This window comes from Aphelocoma coerulescens, chromosome 1A, assembly GCF_041296385.1.
Source record: "Aphelocoma coerulescens isolate FSJ_1873_10779 chromosome 1A, UR_Acoe_1.0, whole genome shotgun sequence".
In the NCBI taxonomy this organism is placed as follows: Eukaryota; Metazoa; Chordata; class Aves; order Passeriformes; family Corvidae; genus Aphelocoma; species Aphelocoma coerulescens.
This window is the reverse complement of record NC_091014.1, coordinates 7974319-7987957: the sequence shown is the minus strand read 5'-3', so window position 1 is coordinate 7987957 and position 13639 is coordinate 7974319. Positions and strand designations below refer to the sequence as shown.

At 43.5% G+C, this 13639-nt stretch overlaps 1 protein-coding gene across 2 annotated transcripts in view; it reads left to right on the top strand.

The window, feature by feature from the left end:
* The first annotated feature begins 1093 nt into the window (after positions 1-1093).
* Positions 1094-13639, top strand: part of FAM107B (family with sequence similarity 107 member B) — a 59302-nt gene continuing 46756 nt past the window's right edge. Inside the window, exons 1-2 of one of the 2 annotated variants that reach the window (XM_069035185.1) lie at positions 1095-1176; positions 2978-3094. The gene's annotated coding sequence lies outside the window, so the exon portion shown is untranslated. Of the gene's footprint in view, positions 1177-2977; positions 3095-13639 lie in introns of both variants that reach the window. The other variant, XM_069035166.1, reaches the window with a different exon arrangement.

Here is a 13639-nt window from a genome sequence, read left to right as displayed (position 1 = left end):
AGCTGCACACAAAGACCTGAACAGTCTTTTTTTTTAGTACATACCAGCACTCTGGATTTCAGCCCTGCCCCACAGAAAACATGTTTCTTCCAACTCACTCGCTGCCCTTCCCATCCTGGGGCAGTGGGTTATTTAGCATAAATTCGGTGGAAATAGCACCATCTATTGAGCACCCAACATTCTTCCTGCTGGGACTTCTGAGGCTGGGGCTTTTGCAGGGGAAGGGTCTGTCTTCGCAGCCCAAAGGATGCCGAGTGCTCAGCTCCTCAAATTACTGAGCTCCCCAGATCAGGCTGAAGCTTTCCATCCCTCAGATGACTCAAGCCGTGGTGCTGTGATTCAAGTCATCTGTTTTGAAGAAACCCAAAATAATCCCAGTGATAAATATACAAAAGAAATCTATTTAATCCCAGTGTGTACCCCAGTGTATAAACACATATTTCATCCTCAAATGTCTTTCTTTGTTTGGGTTCATTCCCAAAGTCTGTGCAATCTATGCCGTGTCCCAGGTTCTCTTTCACGTCCCCATCGTGTATTGCTCACTCGGAGACAGATTTTGCATGCACTGAACACGTTTTGTCTGGCTGGCCGTGACCTCTTGGCCTCTGACTTGGATGGGGATCTTAATTCCGACAGAATTAAGTGGGAATATCCACAGCGACAGGGCTCCGGGACACGGGAAGAAACCACTCGGGAAAGTTAAAGGCAGGCACAGCTGGGAGATTTTCTTCCATGGAGAGAGCGGTGGCGGGACCCACGGCCCCGGCAGGAATTTGAGACCCACCCGTGGCTGGCCCCACGCGCGTTGTTCCTCCCGGGACGGGGCGGCACTGAGCCCGTGGAGCCCGGCCCGGGCCGCCACGCGGCCCCGTTTTTCCCCCGTTTCCCTGGGGATTTCCCCCTAGCCATCCCCGCCACCCCGGATTTTTCCACGCCTGACAACAAAGGAGGCGGCGGGGCGGCCGCGGCGGTGACTCAGCGCCGGGCCCGCCCCCGGCCCGCCCCGCCGCTCCCCTCAGGCGCGGCCGGGCCGGCTCCGCGCGTGTGGCGGGGCCGGGCGGACACTCCGGCGGCATCGGGCGGGCGGGAAGGCAGCGGCCGCTCCTCTCTGTCCCTCCTCTGCTCCCCCTGCCCTCGTCCCCCACGCTGCCGGGCGGGCAGAGCCGCCCCGCCGAGGTAGGTTCTGTGTCTTCTCCGCACACAAAGGCGCTGGCGCGGAGGGACGGGATATCCCAGCCCGGTGGGGCTGAGGGACGGTCGCTCCCGGGAGGAGAGGGGGGAGCGGCGGGTACCGGCTGGGGGGGCACCCGCGCCTTCCTTCATGAAGGGAAACACGGGGAGTTCGTCGTGGCTCTGCATAAATTAAAGGGGGAGCAAGCGGAAGGGTGCCCGGGGTGCGCGGGGCTCCGGCGGTGCTGCCGGTCCCGCCGCCCCCTGCGGGTGTCCCCGGCTCGCCGAGGCCTTGGGGTCGGTGGGTGTTCGGTGTGTCCGTGGTGTGTTCGGCGCCTTCTTGGGGGCAGCTTTGATCCTTTGGTGACTCCTGCAGCCGTGTGAGCACCCCCATAGTCCCGCGGGGTCCGTGGGTGCAGGCTGGCAGGACTGGGGGAGTGGGTAGTGGTGGATGTGTAGAGGAATCGGAAAAGCAGATAAAAAAGATAAATATTTTATTTCCTATACGTGGTGCCCTGTAAAATGAGCATTCAGAGCAACTGAACTTCTGGTGTGGGCAGTGGATGTCTCCTTACAGATCTTTAAAACAAGTAGAAGCTGGGCGCGGGACAAGCCCCGAGGAGCTGCTTCTCCTCTGCTCCCACCTGGGTCGGTCAAAGTTTCCCTCAAGGATCCCGAGAATTCAAATGTCCAGGTTTTCCTACGCATTGGGTTGAAAGGCTGCACAGCTGGCCAGGGAAACTGCATGGATAAACTCACTTTGGGGGTGCATAAGGAGAAGGGGTGCAGTACAGGAACTTTGTGTGCGTGAAGTACTTGTTTGCTTCAGCCATTGAATTTTTTCATAGCTTAATGAGGTCTGGCATAAATCGATACTTGTGTAGATGTGTTGTACAGCCGTGGCTGGCGTTGGAGCAGAGCCTGTAAGTCCAGGGCATGCTTGTGGCAAACTCGAGAGAGCGGCAGGAGCTTGTGAACTTGTGGGATTTCATTGAGAATTCGCATGGTCAAACAAAAATGCAACGGAAGGAGAAAAAGATGCTTCTGTGCGAGCATAGTGTGGTTGCAGTGTATAGTTTGTGGTGGGAGTATTGTTGAATAACTCTGGCAGTGGAGCTGCTCAGCGTTGTTGTATGTCTGTGTGTGCGCTGAGTCCTGTAGCACCAGTCAGGACATTTAACTTTCATTGACTTGGCAGAGAAGTAGGAGTGTGGAAGGACGTTGCTGAAAATGAGAATGACTGCTCGTGGATCTGGTAGGCAATTTGGGAGGCATTTAAAATGTCTTTAATTTCCTTGTGATATGAACTGGACAGTGGCAATCTGTTGCTTTGTTGATGGATGTTTTTCCTAGCAGTATATGGACAGACAGTGTGTTCTGTGAATGTGGTGGCTGCTGGTTTGGTGTCAGTGATATTTGCTCAGGGACAATAAACAATTGTTTACTGAGCTTTATTATAAGGAACCAGAAATGCCCCATATCTCCTGAAACAAAGCCTTTATTGTCTTAATGCAACTCTGGGCCAATTTCATGCTTGGTGTCGTTCTACTGGTGATGGTAGAGTTTTGCCAGGGATGATTTTGGCAGGTGAAATGTCACTTCTGCGTCCCTAATGCTCAAGAGTAATGTCGCTATATTGTCTTCACCACTTGAGTATTGTTAATTGAAATGGCATGCTGATGCTTCCCAAAAGTTTGAAGAAAGGGGAGAATTCTCTTATCAGGTCCTCACAGTACTTTCCCACTTGCTTTCTTCTTTCTGCTTCAGATCTCATATCCCGTAATTTACTCTCTTCCTTCTTTTTCAGTCTTAGCATCTTTTTTCTCTCTTCAAAATTAAGAAGTTTCTCTGAAGTCCAGTTCACCTCCAGGCATTTAAAGGTTTTGCGACTGTGTTGAACCCTGCACCCCCCCTGCACGACTGGGTAAGTGAGGAGCTCTGTGGCAGCTGCAGTTGGGAGATCTTTCTCGCACACGCTCTCCTTCACAATCTGATTTGTGCGGTGGCTCTGGTCAGTGCGTTTGCTGAAGTGGCAGATTGTTTGTCAGAGTCACGCAGTGGAACAGCCTGGCTTGAGAGAGAGCGATAGACTGGGATGGGGGTGGGGAAGTCACTCAGCTTTTACACACGGCCCATACTCAGGATGCTGAGAAACAACTGGTTTTGAGAGCACTTCTTCACAACATCAGTAAGGACAGGAAAATTACCTAAAAATTGGAGCAGAAGGAAAAATGGGGAAAGAGAGAAGGAAATAATCATGTTTGCTAGCTGTGGGAAGAAGAGTGGAACTGTTAACCAGTAATTGGCTCTAACAGAACTTTGGCTCTATCAAAGTTTCAAAGAAAATATTTTATTGAATAAAGCTATGTTATCTTTGTACATGGTTAACAGTATTAAATACATGTGGCCAACTCTTAATCTGTTCTGGGACTGTGGTAGTTGTAAACAGAGCCAGTTTCAATGCTCAGCTTCTGCTGAGCCGTTTTGTATCTGACATCTCTGCGCTGTACAACTTTGGATCTATTTGCATCTCATAAGAACACAAAAAGAGCGTGTCTGACACAGCTCAGGGCTGATACCTTTCTGACACAGTATCAAAGAGCAAGATACATGCACCGTCTCACTGTGAAGGAGAAGAAAATGTGCATAACGCTTCTTCAACGCAGTCATTAGTCTAAAGTTTGTTCTGGTTTGGCCAGACCTGGTGTGTTTTTGACTGTCAGTGAAGTATGGTTTGCAGCACAACATAATATTGCAAGGAGCCTGCAACTCTTCTGTGTTTACTTAAAAAGCATGTAAGTCAGGGTTTTGATGTTTCATTTTGACATAAGACAGTGGAAGGATTCAGCTGTGGAAAGAGAATTGTTCACATGCTAACCTGAACATAAAGCTGCAAATTTGACAGGAAAACTATTTTTTTTAGGAGAAAGATAAATTATCTCTTTAGAACTTCATTTATCAGTGATACTTCCACTTGTCTTGCATGCTCTTGTCAGGCTTACCTTTGTGAATGCTTCATTTGTATTAATCCTTCTAGAACCATGCTGAAGTGGGAAGGTACCACATCTTCCCATTGTGGGGAAGACACCTTTCCTTTGCAGATGGGGAATAAAAGCACAAGCAAGAAAATGAGTTCCCCGTGACCACCCAGGAACTGTGTAGTGGTGCAAGAACTTGAATTTGTGTGTTCTGAGCTGTTGGCAAGCATTGAAATGACAGTACTGCCCCTACCAGAAGGAGTGGGAGAAGAGGCACAGCCCAAAAGGCACAATGTGGAAATTGGTTGGGTCACCCAGCTGTGATACGCTCAGTGGTTGACTGCTCTTCCATCACCACCATGCATGCTGATCTTTGTTAGACTGTGGAAAACAGAAGGGTTTTGTAGTGATAAGTACTTAAACAAAGATACTCAGCATACACGGGAGAGAAGAAAAAGAACAGGACGTTTTCCTTCTTTCTATACCTGCCTTCAAGTAGTGGGTACTGTTTTTACACATGGGTTTCTGGCTGGATCTTTGGGGAGGTCCTTCATCTGTCCCACTGTACAGCTGTGTGTGAGCAGGTGCCAGCAGAAGGGCAGAGGAGGCTTTGCAGAGCCAGGCGGGTCACTTCAAGAGCAGGACTGCCTTTCTGTGACCCCAGCAACTGGGTGAGGTTTGAGTGCAGATCCCCACCCTGAGAAACCAGGCTTGTGCTTTTTTTAAAAAAAGTGGTTTCTCAAGGGGTGGCTTCTCTTCCTTGTGTTATGCACAGACACTCACGTAGCTGCTCTTCTCACCTGGCTGCTCTTCTGCTTTGGGGTGTTGGTATGAAGGGCTGTGGGTGTTGCATGACAGCAGGGAGTGGCCTGTGGCAGTTCTCCTGTGGCAGAAATCTTACCGGGTTGTATGAGCAGGGAGCACTGGTATCTGCAAAAAAAGGAAGGATGTGGTCTTTTCTTCCCTTTTCTATGTAATTCGAAGCACTGGAGGTTACCTGCTACCTTTGTGCTCTGTTGCTTTGGGAAAACTGAAGTAGTGCTTTTCCTTGCAGTGCTGTGTTTGGTGCTTGATGGTTATAATTGTGAAGTCAGTCCTGTTTGTAACTTTGGTGTCAAAACATCTTTTGTGCTGACAGCCTATTTCTTGTGCTTAGTCCAGTGCTGTAAGTTTTGTGCAATGAAGGGTGAGACTCTCACAGGTGGAGAGCAGTGTTTGCAACTGTGTCTACAAAAGAATAAGTCGCGAAGATTTTGGAGCATTTGTGTGCAGTGCTGTCTGCTGGCCTGTATCACATTTAGAAATAACTGTTGAAATCAGTGTTTCCTCCACTGGTTTAGCCTGGGCGTGTAGCTGAAAGGGCAGGTTTTGTGGTGACTTGGTGCAGTTTGCTTGTAGCATAGATGTAGTTTGCAGTGGAATTTGAGTCTTTAGCAGATCATCAGCTTGCTTAGGTGGGACAAGGATCCTAGTTTTATGCTGTCAGCAGGGAGCACAAATGCAATAACCTTTGCCTTGTTTAGCTTTATTTATCCTAGAAGCAAAACTTTTGGATTTGCTTACATTTTTAAAATGTCTTTGACAACAGGAAGGCAGAAGGTTGCTTTTTGTGCACATACATGCTCATCTTCAAAGAAAGAAATAGTGCAGTCATTTAGGAACAGTGGGACAAATCCCTTTCATTTAGATGAGCTCAATTTCATTATTTTTACATTTATATTGTAATTTTTGGCAGCATTGTGCTTTCAGGATGAACTGTAAAACCTCTGTGCTGTCCTTCAGCAAATCTCAGCCGTTTACATTTACAGACTCTCTGTGAGAGCTGCATTAGAGTCCTGTAGAGAGCTTGTGATGATGAAGCGTGAAAAGTGCTGCTGCTGTGAGGGGTATTTTAATATCCTGGAGAGCAGCCTTGCTGCTTGTTGTGGTGGGATGGGTCTTATTTTTTACCTTGTACTGGGGACTTACTTACCTTTCTTGTAAGCAGGAGAGCTGAAACCCAGGAATGCTTCTGAAGGAGAAACTGTCCTCATGTTTGTCTTCATTTGAAGCAGTCCCTCTGGTTTGTAGTCTATTATATTTTAGGCAGGGGAAACTAAGTCTTGAAAGTGTTATTGTGTGGGGGTGAACTCACTGTGAGCTGCTTTTCCTTACTTGAGTATCAAGAGTTCTTTTGTGCCCCTTGAAGGATGTCCAGTTCACCGTGCTTGTGGCCTCTGGTGCTAACTCAGTCAGCAGTGTCTGCCCTGAAAGGGAGGCAAACACTGCCCATCAAAGGTATTTCAATAGTCATGGCATTCAGTGGGCTGGCGAGAGGAGGATGATGAAGGCAAATAGTAGAACAATTCCTTTCATTCCTTGCCTGTGCAGTGAGTGGGCATTTGTCAGACCTCATGTACATACACAGGCTTTTTTTTGTTCTGGTGCTAGTAATAAATAGAGTTCACAGCTCTGAGTAGCCAGGACGATGTGACAAGAAGTGGGTCAAGACCATTCGTGTGTGCATAACTGCATTCCTAATCTAGGCCAGTGCCTGTGCTGGATGCTTCTAAACAAGCTGAAAAGATTTCAGGGAAGCTGGAGTTTATGCTGTCAGCTGGGTGAAGTGCACCTCTAGCTGAGTGGAGCACTTAAGGACAGGGCTCAGAGGGAATGGTCTGGGGTAGCTTTGCATGTTAGAAACACCACAGAGGTACAGCTTTACTGTTTAGTACCTCTGAAGAGTGAGGAGTTTAAGTCAAAGTAAACTTTCTTCTTCCTGGCACGATGACTAGCTGAGCAGCCCTTCAAACATGTACACTGCTCTGCTGTTTCACTGAAATATGTCTCTGCTACCTCAGTTTCCTCTGAAGTGTCACTGAGGACAAAGATGACTTGCTGAGTGTCGCATTGCTGCTATGTCCTTCAGACTTGCTGCAATGGTTGAGCTCCTTGGTGCTCTTCAAGGAAGAGTGGGTTCTTGGCCTCACCTTGAGATGCAATTTGGGGCTTGGCTGCTGGTAGAAGAAGAAAGCCAGTTTTTATCTGAAGCCACTGGGATTTGTGGAGTTTATTTTTGGAGATAATAGGGAGGAGGAGTTTCATTGGGTTATGATTTCTTTCATGGTCCTATGGTTGGATTTGTTTTTTTTTCATCCTAGGGCTTTTCAAGGTTACTTGTCCGTGAAGAAGATCTATGACATATAAGGCAAGCTGTAAAACACCTGTTAAACTCTCATAATACCTGGCACATCAGTGCTGCTCTCTGAAAACAGTCTATCAGAAATTCATAACCCAGTTCAGGTGAGAATGGAGGAAAGGCTAGGGAGAGAATCATGGTAGTTTGGGGATTTTCATTGGCTGGAAGGCAATGGTTTGGTATTTCTAAAAGTAAACCAATCTTTTCTTCCAAGCTCCAAATACATTTGAGGCCATCCCTGTCTAAGTGCAGAAGCAAACAAGTGCTGGGGGTTGTACCCAGCATGTCAGGGCAGTGGCTTTGCCACACAAAAAGGTGCCCTTTGGAAGGTGAGCTTGGCTTACCTTGTCACTGTCCCACAATTCTCCTGTGTCCTTTGTCATAGTGAGCAGCACTATGTGACCCAGTGCCTGATCAGAAGTGCTCAGGCACACAGAGTCTGGTGTGTTCTGGAAGGGAGCCCTGGCTATGCAAGGGTTGTCCTGTGAGTGGTTTGTTACCACAGATGGCAGCTGTGGGAGCCGGTGACTCTCCAAAGGCAGTGGTAGCCTGCCCATTACTGTTCATTTATCTGTTTGTTATTTCAAGTACAAGAAGGCTGAACAAGTCATAAACTTCTTACACAAAATAGGAGCAAACATATTCTTCCTTTCTCAGAAAATACCTTGAAAGCAAGCTTTAGAATTCAATTAATTAGAATTCATTTAATGTCTCCGAAGAGCAGAAAGCATTTATCTCTTGGTGAGAAACTAAATTGTGTTGAAAAGATTTTAAAAAATATTCTTCTGAAACAGAGTAACTAGAAAGCCAGCCTTGAAGCTTGTAATGAAGACTGGAGTTTGTGAATGTCTGTGCCTGTCAGTCTTAGGTGGAGGATTTAGTTTAAAAGGCCAAAGCAGATGTTACAGATGCCATTTTATCAAAAATCTCTTTTGGGGAAGCTCCAATCTGAGTTCTTGGGCCTGTCTTGCTTTGTCTGCAGTTAATGACTGATTCAGCTGGGCATAAAGAGGGAGAGGTTAGAGGCATCACCTGGCCATGTTATATGGTACATCCTTTTCCTAATTGGGCAAAAGTGCTGTACCTTCAAAGTTTCCTCTGTAAATCTAATTTACTGAATGTGCAATGACTGGTTTTGTTTTGGTTTGTTGGTTGGGTGTTTTTTTCAGTGTAGTATGTAAGCAAAATAAAATAATTTCTTTGCTTAAGGATTTGAGGACAAGTTAGCACATGAAGTTAGAAAATAAGTGTGCCAACTATTGGTTTTTTTTTTCCAGTGGCCTGAGGACCCTTCCTGCTTATCACTGTTGTAAAGAGACAGTCTCTGCCCTGAAGAACTTACAGTTTAAGTAAGGGTGTGTGAATGGATATTAGAGACAGAAAAAGGTGAAGCATGTTGGTGTGAGGGTTGAAGTGGAAAAATTTTTCTTGTACTGAATGCAGCTGCTTTGATGGAGAGACAGATTTTTTACTTAAACTTCCAGTGTAGCATTATGTATCTATATAAAGCTGCTTCATTGCTCTGCAGCTAGTTAGGGCCTACTTTTTCTCTATAGAAGCACTAAAAAAGCATCTCCTCAACCTTGATACCTATTTCCAGGTAACTAATAGGATTAACAGATACAAGACAACGTGTTCTTTAGCTAAATGTAATCCATTTGCCAGCTTCAGCCAAAAATATTGCAGGGAGGAGAAACACTGGTCTATACAGTAAATCTGATTTTCAAAGAAAGCAGGGCTTAATACAAGTTAGACCAGTGCTTTTCTTCTAGAACATTTCTGGAACTGCTGTCACTTTAATTGTGTAATTTTAGAGCAGATGACTCTAAAACTGGAGGCCCACTCAAAATGCAGTCAGGGTCAGTCAGGTCAGTGATACTGGGATATCTTTTTAAAGGAACTGGGAAAAGAACTTCAGGATGGGGAAGTATTTAGGTCCTAGGGGACTTCTTGTATGCTGTGGCAGTGGGCCATATGGATACCTAAGTAGCTAAATTTTTTGCTCAGACTGTAGTTCCTGTGTCTGTCTAGTCTCTTCCTAATCCACTGCCATGACTTCCTGTGGCTAAGTAGTTCTTCCTTTCCCCAAAGCTGTCCTAGTGTTGCTAGCACGGGATGACTGCAGGCAGCATCTGCCATGGAGAGGATCTAATTTCTGTGGCGCTGAGGTTGTGGTGGGCTCAGTGTGTGATGTGCAACAGCTTTGCCCCAGAAGGATGCCCAGGTTTGTATTGATGTTCTAATTAAGATCTCGGTGTCTGGTGTACAAAATTCTTAATTGCTGAAGCATCTTCATATCAGCTTTCAGTAAAGTTGTTTTCCAAAGCATTGTAGTTTTCGTTCTCACCACAGGATTATGAAGGAGACTCGTTGCTGAAGAACAAGTAGTGTCACCTGTTCAGCTTTCCTGTGGATTCTTTTTTGTATTGATGGAAGGCTTTGTTTTAATGCTTAATTGTTTTGACTGTCAGCATCTGGTGGCATATAGGAGGAGTGCTGTTCTGTGCTCTGAAGGCAAGAGTTTAGAATGAGCTTTAAAGTAGAAGAGTGTGTGCTTTCAAAGACTTTATTCCTTCCAGCACTGAAATGGAATTAATGAATCAAATTGGGCATGGCATGCATTGATAAAGTGGTGCTTTGTTAAATGACTGCTCTAAGGGATTGTTTCAACCCCTTCCTCCCATTTTAGTATTGGATTTTAATCTCTTTGTTGCAAGTAACATCAGCACTAGTAGAATTAAGAATTAAAGTTTGAGCCAGTGGTGAGTTTATTTATTCCTGTTTTATCTCTAATGATGAAGAAGCCCCAGCTGATTTCCTGCTCAGGTTCGATGCTTCACAAGGCTTGAGGTTCATCTTTATTTTATCTCCAGATTCTCACTTTGGTTTAGGATATTTTTTCTCCCTAATAGGAAGCTGATTATTGACTGGTAAAGCAGGCACAGATGTGGTTAATTTACTTTGTAAGTGCAGATGTTTTGTGTGCGAGGAAGTCAGGCAAAGATTGGCTTTAGAAAGGACCAGATTACAGACACTAGTCAACAAAGCATTGAATATCACAGAAAAATTATTGCTGTAAAAGCAATGACATAAGGAGCTCTTACTCCTCTGTATTTTCACCCAGGAAGAGGAGTGGAAAAAAATTCTGTACTATGATATGCAGTAATTCAGATTCCTAAGGTTAAATGTCTCTGTAATCAATGTACTTTTTTTTTCTTTTTAACTGTCATAGTTAGGATGTCATGAACTCAGCTCAGGGTAGCATGGTTTGCTGCATGGGAGGCTTTTGAAATGTACTGTAGGAAATGGTCTCCTTGAGGAAGGAAAGAATAGGGAGTGCCACAGGCCATTTACAAAAATTACAACCATTCCAGTTAATGTGGGTAGACTGGGTAATTTTTGCATAGAATTTTATAGAGTGGTGTGGTTGAAAAACTGACTGTGTCAGGGTAACACATCTTTCCAATATCTATTTAAAGTACATAAATATTTACTATTGTCTTTCTTTTAAAGATTAAGAAACAAAGCCCGAATTGACTTGCCTAAAGCTATAACTAATTAATGCAAGGATAGAATGTGAACTTGGGACTTTGAACCAAGAGAACAACAGACAAGATGAAACATTGCAAATAGAAGCATAATGAAAAGATAATATAAACTTTATATTTCAAGCGTAAACTCACTACCCCAATATAGAAATCTTCCCATAAATGCCTTTAGGCAAGTAAGCAGCCTAAAAAGCTGCTTCTTACTGAAAACAGAATCTGTTTAGACTAGATCATTTCTCTACTTGCCAATTTTGTGCATCCAGCATTACCCCCATTAAGCTTGTTGCTTCTGAGAAAATTCCTAAAAACAAACTGGAATTCAAATTAAATTTTCAAATAACTAGAGTTCAAATGAAGAGAACTAGGCAAATTTACAGTTCATCATGAAAAGCTGCAGCAAAATCATGCTCGAAATTTCCTTTACTTATCTCCCAGGATTGGTGTGAGTCAGCCAGAGCCCTGTACTAAATGTGGAGATGGAGCTGACTCAGAGACAAGTGATTGGCATAATTTTATGGGATGTCATCAACTGCAGCTTCATTAAATGTTAGTTTCTCTCTGTCTTGGTCAAATGTTAATTTTCATTGCAATTTTGGCTGAGCATAACATAATTTTGTTTGGTTGGGGTTTTTTTTGTTTTGTTTTTGTTGTTGTTTTTTTTTGTTGTTGTTGTTGTTTTTTGGGGTTTTTTGTTGTTTTTGTTTTGTTTTTGTTTGGGTTTTTTTGTTTGGGTTTTTGTTTTGTTTTGTTTTGTTTTTCCTTTTGGTAAGTTCCCTGGATCACAAGGGCCATCCAGGATGGTTATTTTTTTAATGGAAAGGATGGTGAATCTCCAAGCACAATTCTTACTTCTCTAAATTGCATGGTCTTGGGGTGGTAGCACACACCTGGTCACTGCACCACTCCAGTGTTTGTGCATTTTGGAAGAACAGTGTAGCTCTGTAACAGGGTTTGGGATTTCTCTCCTCCTCTTCTGGATATTAATTTGGAAGGAATTTTGGAAAGAATTCATTGCAGTATCTATTTATTGCAGTGTTTTCGGACAATGCCTTTGTGTCACTGGTGAAAATTAAGAGATAGGGAGTTTTTAGTGGCATTTCTGTGTAACTTTAAGCAATTTCAGTCTTCTTTAATGATAACTTCTTTTTTCTAAACATGCTAAATTAAAAGCAGAGCAAGAATTTCCTAGTTCTCTGGGTGTCTAAATGTCTTCCATACTGGATGTTGTTTGAATTGTGTTCCTTTGCCTGAACTGTCTTGTTTGTTCTGCTGTTTGTGATTCATTTGAATGTGCACTAGCCAGCACCTGAATAATGGAAAACCTAAAGTAAATAAATGATAGTGCCTGCTAGAGAATCAAAAGGTTCTACAATGAGCTGTGGTGCTCTTCAGAACAATTTAAATATCTTTCTGTAAACAAAGTGTTAAATGAAGAGTGGTTGAATGGAAGTTAAAAAGCTTGAATCATTCAAGTTTGGGACATTGAAAGTCTAGACTAGATTTAAGTGTTATTACTTTAAAGTTCGTAGAAGGGACTAGAAGAGCATTCTGAGAAGGCCTTTCTTTACCTTTGCCTAGGGTTCATAATTTAATACAGAGTTTGGAGGATTAAACTGGGTTTATTCTCATTGCAGCAGAGTTACAGTTTCCTCCCATATATGGCAATTTTTTAAAGGTTAGTAGGGTTTGGGTTTTTTTTCCTTAAAGTGAAAGATGCTTTGGATTGTAGATGCCAATTCTGTAATTTACAAACAATAGGAAATTTGTAAAATTACTGGAAGTGGTTCTTGAAAGATTCTGAAATTTTAATCATGTTCATGACTTTGATGGTGTGTTTTTCCTTATAGAAGAGATATTTGTATTTTAAATTGGAATAATTTTGGTTTCTGGGGGTTTTTTTGTTTGTTTGTGCTGGGGTTTTTTGGTTTGGGTTGGGTTTTTTGGGGTGGGTTTTTGTTTGTTTTTTTTTTTTTTTTTTTTTTTTTGTCTTGTGTTTTTTTTGTGTGTGCGTTTGGTTTTGGTTTTTTTTCCTTAAATATGCCCCAGAAGCCAGAACTGTCTTAACAGGACACCTACTTGCAGAGAGAATGAGGTAGGTAGGTATGTTAGAGTTGATCCTTTCATCATGTTTGGTAAACTTTGAAAGAAAATGGGTCACACTGTAATATTAGACTGTAAAGAAAGTGAAATATGAGGTAATGAAGAAAAAAGAAGGGTATATCTGTTTGTACCCTATGTCTTTCTGCTACAGCCCAAAGCTGTACACTTTCTATCTGAGCTATATGAGATAAGCTTGTGTGAATCATTCAAGCCATCATCACAAACTTGACCTCTTCTGTGTTGCATAAGTGTTGTCATACAGTTCACATGTGGTCAGTGTGGGGATCCTCCAGTTTTGCCTTCCATAAACCTTGGTTTTGTTTTTCTGACAATTCATTTCCTGTTGATTCAAATTCTTTGTTTGTTTGTTGTTGCTTTTAACATTCTGCCAAAGGCTGTTACTTGCAGTTGTTGTCTGGCAGCACTGGACTGAAGCCTGTCAGAGCCAGGACTCCTGACATCTTTCATTGCTCGGCCATCAGTTTACATGAAGTTTAGGGGAGTTTCATGGAGGCTTCAAACCCTTTAAAAATTTGACTGAAACTGGCCAAAAGTTATGGGGCGGGTTGCATGTGCACACTTATGTTATCATACAAGAAATCTAAGAAGTTTGTTTCACCTAAATTCCTGACCTGGCCCTATATTTGCTTCATGATTATGGAACA